Source organism: Alligator mississippiensis, chromosome 1, assembly GCF_030867095.1.
Source record: "Alligator mississippiensis isolate rAllMis1 chromosome 1, rAllMis1, whole genome shotgun sequence".
NCBI lineage: Eukaryota > Metazoa > Chordata > Crocodylia > Alligatoridae > Alligator > Alligator mississippiensis.
The window spans coordinates 101,612,352-101,619,815 of NC_081824.1; positions in this window are offsets into that span (position 1 = coordinate 101,612,352).

Below are 7,464 nucleotides of genomic sequence, written 5' to 3' on the forward strand. Positions count from 1 at the left end.
GCGGGAGGGTATCTATATGTGGGTGTCCATCCAACCTGGCCCAAGCACGCAGTGCTGCTGCTAGGACTGGCACTGGGGGGGAACACTTCAGGGGGACGGTGGGTGTGTGTCCAGCCTAGTCCCAAGCTGGCACTGCTGCTGCCTCAATTGCTGGCACTGGGGAGGAAGGCCTGGGCCTCGGGTGGGTATGTTTGTGCATGTGCACGTGTGTGTGTGTGCTGCGGGCACTGGCATTGAGGAGTGCCTGGGATATGTGTGTGTTGCTGGTGCTGGCACTGGGGCAGAGTGTGTGTGTGTGTCCCTCTCCTCCCCAGTACACCCCTGGATCCCCTGCAGGGTGGTGATGGGGGCACAGCCAGGCAGCCTCTCTCCCCCTCAGCAAGACCCAGACCAAACTGAGCAGGGTGCAGATGCGATGTGACAGGGGCAAAGGAGAAGGAGGGAAGGAGCAGCAGGAGGTGGGGGAATCAGGGAAGAGAAAGAGCCAGGTGCAAGGCGCTAGATGCCCAAGGGATCGGCATGAGCTTGGGAAGCCCCGGGGAGGGGCTCTGGGCAAGGGAAAGAAATGAGCTGCCCCACCCCGGCCCTCAGGCTCCCTGCCATGCAGGATCTTGCTCATGGGCTCCCGGCCAGGGTTGGAGTGCACCGATGCTCCAGGCACGGCAGGGAGGGCCGGGGCCGAGCTGAGCTGAGCTCAGAGCCAGGAGCTAGGCAAGAGCTCAGCCCATGAGTGCAGCCACTCGCTTCCCGCCTGGTCTCAAGCTCGGGGGCGGGGTGCCAGTGACAGACAAGGTGCCACGGGGAGACGCAATATCTTGTATTAGACCAAGGAAATAGCTGGCAGAACTGCTCTTCGCAAGCTTTCGGGCACAAACGCCCCTCTCCAGGCACATTGGTGTCTCTCCCAGCATGGAGAACACACACCAAGAGTCTCCCTGTGCCTGGAGAGGGGCGTTTGTCAGAAAGCTTGCGAAAAGCAGTTTTGCCAGCTATTTCCTTCTAATAGAAGAGATGACATCTCCACAAGGAACCTTGTCTGCTGTGTCCTTAGACCAACAGGGCAACCCCAAAACATGCACAAGAGTGAGAGGGTGTGTGTGTGTGGGGGGGGGGGGATAGAAAAAGAGATCTGTGTGAATGAGAGAGATCTGTGTGAGAGTGTGAAAAAGAGAGAGAGATGTGTGTGTGTTTGTGAGCCTCACAAATGCACCATGTGAGGAAGAGAGATTTGTGTGTGTGTGAGAGTGTGCTGTTGTGAGAGAGACATCTCTGTATATGTGTATGTGAGAAGTTTGTGTGTCTGAGAGAAGTGTGTGTGTGTGAGAGAGAGAGATCTGTGTATGTGACAGGGAGAGAGTGCATGTGCATGTGTGTGTGTGTTGGTGTGAGAGAGAGCTCTGTTTGTGTGTGTATGTGTGAGAGAAAGGGAGACAGAGGTGTGTGTGTCTATTTGTGTGTCCAGCCCGCCCCCCAGCAATCTTGCCCTGCAGTGCACCCTTCCCCTCCCCATCCCCCCAGGTACCCCTAGCCCCCATCCCAACTCCTAGGAGATGCCTGTGACCAGCCTGTCCCCGTCATCACTCAGCAAACCAGCTACCCCGACTGGATTCTGGCCCCCAGGGCTTCCCCAACCCAGCCTGGATTCCTCACTTGTCCCATGAACTTCCCCTTGGACTCCCAGCTCATCACTCCTTCCCTCCCTCCCTTGTAGAAAACTAGGGTGGGAAGGGACCTCAGGAGGTCACCTAGTCCAACCCCTACTCAAAGCAAGACTATCCACAACTATATAATTCCAGCCAAGGCTTTGTGTAGCTGGGTTAAAAACCTCCAAGGATGGAGAGTGCACCACCTCTCTGGGTAACCTGTTCCAGTGCTTTACTACACTCCTGATGAAGAAGTTTTTTTCCCTAATATCTAACCTAAATTTCCCTTGCTGCAACTTGAGACCATTGCTCCTTCTTTCATCTGCTACCACTGACAGCAGTCCAGCTCCATCCTCTTTGGAACCACCCTTCAGGTAGTTGAAGGCTGCTATTAAGTCCCCTCTCAGTCTTCTCTTTGCTTGGCTTCAGGTTGTGGAGCTACTCATGATGATTTCCCAGAGCCCAAAAGCATCTGTGGCTCCTGGAAAGAACAGATCAGGAAGGCAGAGATGCCCTCTGCTGCCCAGTGGCCCCTGCTGTGAAGCTGCAGAGGAGAAAGGAGGTTACCAGGGCATTGGATCCACCACAGGGAGCCCTGCTGCCCAGGGCTTCTGCTGTGAAGCTGCAGAGGAGAAAGGAGGTTACCAGGGCATTGGATCCACCACAGGGAGCAGCTCCTGCCAGACCCAAGCCTTGGACCCATATTGTTCAACTTCTTCATTAATGATGTGGACACTGGAGTCAGAAGCGGACTGGCCAAGTTGATAACCCATCATGTTAGTGGTGACTTGTGCCACGCCTTAAAATTACAATTGCCTTCCAGGAACCCCATTTATGGTGGACGCATGGTCCCAAACTGACCCCTCTCCTGAGATATGCTGTTGCCAGGCTGATAATCAGGTAATTGAAATCTCTCATGGGGGAGTTTCTAAGTGTATTTTGAAGCCTGTAGGGGGGAAGCCAAGAAGGTGGTTTTGGGAGCATGGAGCCAAATGCGTCTTCTTTCTTCCAATGCGGAACAATAAGACATGGAAAATAATGCCTCCTTTTTTTTACAATTGTTTTGGTTTTGCAAATAAAAGGTTATAATTAATGCAGTTCCTTCTGGATGTGGTGTGCCTATGGTTACTACATTCTTGTAAACAATGCCTTGTAATAAAACTCATTGCACACTGCCTGAGGTAGGTTTTGTAAGGCTGAAGAGTACTGCTTCTTGCAAATGGTTACCTTGAAAATTCTGTAACAGTTGGTCTGTTATTTATGACAATTTGAGTGAATAAATCAGTAAAGGTTAATGATGTAAAATAAAATGATCTGTCTCCTTTTCTTTCAATGTGGGCGGCCATCAGGGGCATCATCAGGCCAGGGTCCCAGACTTTTGTTCCTGGGTTTGCCGTTTAAAACAGCAGGGAAGGTTGTTTAACCTGCAATTGTGGAAAAACCAGTAAATCCCCAAGTGGCAGTAAGCATAAACAGTATGGCATGGCACATGGAGAGCGGGGGTGGTCTACAGGTTGGGTGTGATGGGCCCTGCCAAGGCCAGGGTGCCTAGAGTCCAAGTTAGGGCAAGCAGGATGGGGTGAGACAGTGCAATCGTGACTGGCACAGCAGTGCAAGGGAACATGGTGGCTATGGGCTGGCTGCAGTCAGTGCTAGGAGCAGTGCTGAGTGTGGTTGGGTTGCACTCAATGCTAGGAGTGGGCAGGCTGCACTCAGTGCTAGGAGTAGGTGGGCACCAGTTGCTATAAGGACATCTTACCTGCTGCTATGAGTCTGACAAGAATAATGGAGAAAAGGATAGGATCTGTCGTACAATAGCAGCTGTCCCCTTGGATCCCCCTGCTGAAGAGCCTGATGCCTCAACCGGGCTCTACCCCAATTTGAAGAACCTGCACTTAGACTAGGGGGTCCCCGGGGAGGGGAGGCAAGAGGTACCCCCTCCCTCGCTCCTGATAGGGTGAGTCCCCAAGGATTCTAGGAAGTATCTATTTTCTCAAATCATAATCTGAGGGAGGCAAGTAGAGAGATAGTTCCTTATAGGCACTGGGGAAGAAGTTACCATCTTCCAATGACAGTGCCACCCTGAGGGGGGCCGCCCCATGTTGCTGAAAGGGGTTGGGGGAGGGGCAGTTTGGGGAAGAGAAATTGAAGGGGCAGTAAGTTTGAGAAAGCGAGAAGTTTCCACAGTAGTAACTGCTACCCACCACTCGCTGTGGATATTAGAAACTAATGTCCTGTGTAACTGTGTAATAGATGGCCCTCACCAGAGAGTGATGGCCATTGAAAAGATGGTTCCCAGACCAAAGGACGGGCCGTGGGTCCGATCAGAATAAGATGTGGGAAACACTAAGAAGAAAATACAGGTTGAAATGGAGAAAGCAATAAAGCCATGCTTTGTGTGCCCCTGTCCCTTGATGCCTGAGGCTGAACAAGAGGTAAGTGAAATGATGCAGAGACTGTTACAGGTGGAGCTAGTAGAGCCCACTATCTCCCAGTAGAACTCCCCCTTATGACCTGTGCATAAGGCTAGTAGAAAGTGGAAAATAATGATAGACTATCAAGAAGTAAATAAAAGAACAAGAAAATTAGGCCCAGTGGTTAGCACCCTGCCCAAGATGTGACATTTCTTCCCAGAAACCTTTGTAGTGTTCCCTTCAGTGTTTTTAGAAAGGTTTGTAATTTTGCAATAGAAAGTCAATGTTACTCAAGTGCACCCCTGGTGCAGCCAGTAAGCAGGACCAATCCTCTCTGCTTGGCAGAAGGACTTGTGTCTTCATTGAAGGTTCTGTAGGGACGCTGCTACTGTCCTAGGCTCGTTGGAGACAGCAGAGACTGCACTCAATTCAATGGACATAGAAGTAGTGAGGAATAAACTTTCTAGGATGAAACAGTTTACCCGGCAAACATTAAAAAGTCAAATAGTGGCTAATGCGGAATACCAAGAAAACCACATTAAAACTCTGACTGTGGCAATACAGCCACTCCAACAAATGCACTCCATTCTGCATAGCATTGTGGAGGAGGCGAAGGGTCTTGCAAATAAAACCAGTTCTGCTATAGCTTGTGTCACAATGCAAGCTTTTGTGCTGCCCCAGTATGAGAGACAAGCGCTTTGAGTTAAATCTAGAGACCCAGCAGTCATCTCCAGTTCCTACGTAGAATGGTGCCCAAAATGTAAACCCCTTTTTGCCAAAGTTATATCTTCAGAGATAAAAACACCATTGAGGGGGTACATACACATTACAGCTGTGAAGATGAAAACAAAAACTTGGCCCTTGTATGAGTATGTCTCTATCCCCATAGTGTTGGCAGGAAAAGTTTAGGCCCCTAGATCCCCCGCTAGGTAGATGACCCAATCTGGAGAGCTCCTAGACCCTAGGAGATGTGAACAGTGAGAGCGACATGAGTACATGTGTTACCGAGAAAATTTCTTGATGGACCCCTGTTGCTTACACCAAGAAAGCGTAAGAAATTGTGTGTTAGATGGCATTTTTAACCAAAGTACCGTAGTGGGCAATAATGTGTGTTTATGTGTGGCCTCAGTGACTCTGGTGACTTAGAATGATGAAAATGTTTCCCAAGCCCCAGTCAGAGAATGCTGCTGCAATGCTACGGCAGTCGAAAGTAGAGAACACATTTATGCACAGCTGACCTACTCGCGATCACTGGCCTTAGCAAAAGTTTTTCCAGTAAATTGGACCATGTCCTTAGGCCCTTCATGACAGGCTGTGTATCAGCCATTAGAAATGCTAGAGAAAATGATTGGAGCCTATGGCAACACTTTGAATAAAGAAAAACAAGCAAGTCTGCATATAATACATCAAAAAGATAAACTCTTGAAATTGACAGCTAAATTAGAGTCGGTGTCGAGACACCACTAGTATGACATTTTCGTAAGATATAGCCCAACATAGACTAGATTAATGAATTTGATGATGCATCCTATTGTCATTGTGCTGTTATGTATTGTTGTTTTGTGCCTCTTAACATATATGTTAGCTTGCTATGCTCCAAAGTTATATTAGAAAATCAAGAGTTTAACAGATTATGTCGATAGATATGTAATGCTACGCAATTTTGATCGGCATGAGTATATGCAGATGCAACCAGTCAGAAAAGGATTGTAAGGCCCATCCTGAAGAGGCTTCTGGGAGGAGGCCAAACTGGCAGCCCAAAGTGGGAGTCAGCTTTGTGGAACCTGGAGGCCACGGGACAATGACCTTATGCATCTGCTGATCAGCCAGAATGGAGAAAAGGGAAATGCTTTGAGCAACTAACCATTCTAGAAAGTGCCAGAAATAATGGCCATGAAAAGGGGAACTGCAGCAAGGCCCAAGGTGACTCTATCCCATAAAGTTTGCTCTAACCCATAAAAGGTGATAAGGCTAAAAGCGTTGTATGATTGGAGGATCTCAGGGAGATCAGAAGCAGAAAGGTATAAAGGTTCTAAGAACAAAGCCTTGGGCGGATCTACTTTGGGGAGGACAAGGCTGAGGACCCAATAAAGGAGGTAGTCTCGCCACCCACAACAGTGGGTGGAGTTCCTAAGTCCCATCAGGTAATAACAAGGAAAAAGGGTGTGGAGTGCCTTTCCTCCAACCCGACACGCTTGCTATCCTTGAACTTGTAATAAGATCATCTCAAATATGTGTTGTTAATTTTCTGTTCTTGCAATAAAAGTAAATCATTAGATTTTACCTGGCGTGTGACTTGTAGGTTACTTTCCTACCTCCTTAGATAGAGAGAGAACCCCTACAGTGATCTTGTGCAATCATGAATGGTGTGGCAGTCAGCCAGCAGAAAAAAAAAAAAAAAAAAGAAGGCAGGGAAGAGTGTCTTCATGTACAGTTTTGCTAATGTTGTGAGGGACGCTTTAAACTAGATTCACAAGGAGATGGGATAGACACAAAAGCCCAGAGCCAGGATAAAACCTTATTAAGGAAAAGCAATAGTGGAAGCCTTAGCAATGTTCTCAGGGAAGAATGAAGAATGTAATGTTTTTAATCTCAGTCATCACAAATATGGTCAGCTACCTGAAGACTAGTGCAATTTGCAGCAGCAAAGATAGTGAAGGAGACAAAGGGTGCCTATAGACATGCTCCGATATGTTCTAGTTAGAATGCGTTGCGGCAGACTCGATTAATCTAGCATCGCAACAGTGTGACGCACACATATAAGCCCCTGAGGGTTTAAAAATGGCCAAATCAGCTTTAGGCAAAGCATCTTTTGGCTATTTTTAAATGGGTGGGGGCTTAATACATAGATGTTTTAGTTTTAGTTAGAGCAGTATTTTAGTTAGAACAGCTCCCTGGGAACCACTCTAATTAAAACCCCTTTCCTCTACCCCTGAGCACATTTATAGGGACACAAACAGCCTACAGTAGTAGAAGAATAGGCTAGGGATTACTTAGAGAAGCTAGATGCTTTCAAGTCAGCAGGGCTACCTAGGACACAGTCTAGGGTACTGAAGGAATTGGCTGAGGCAATTTTGGAGCCATTGGCTATCATCCTTGAAAACTTGCGGAGGTTAGGTGAGGTACCAGATGATTGGAAAAATGCAAATGAAGTGTTCATCTTCAGGAAAGGAAAAGAGGAGGATCCAGAGAATTACAGTTTAGGCAGTCTGACCTCAGTACCTGGAAAAATCATGATGCAAGTCCTTTAGGAACTGACTGTAAAGCACCTAAAGGAGAACAAGGTGATCACAATGATCCAGCATGGATTCATCAACTCCAACCTGATTTCCTTCTATGAAGAGGTATCAGGCTGTATGGATGGGGAAGAGCAGTGTATATGTACATGTGTACATATCCTTTGAATC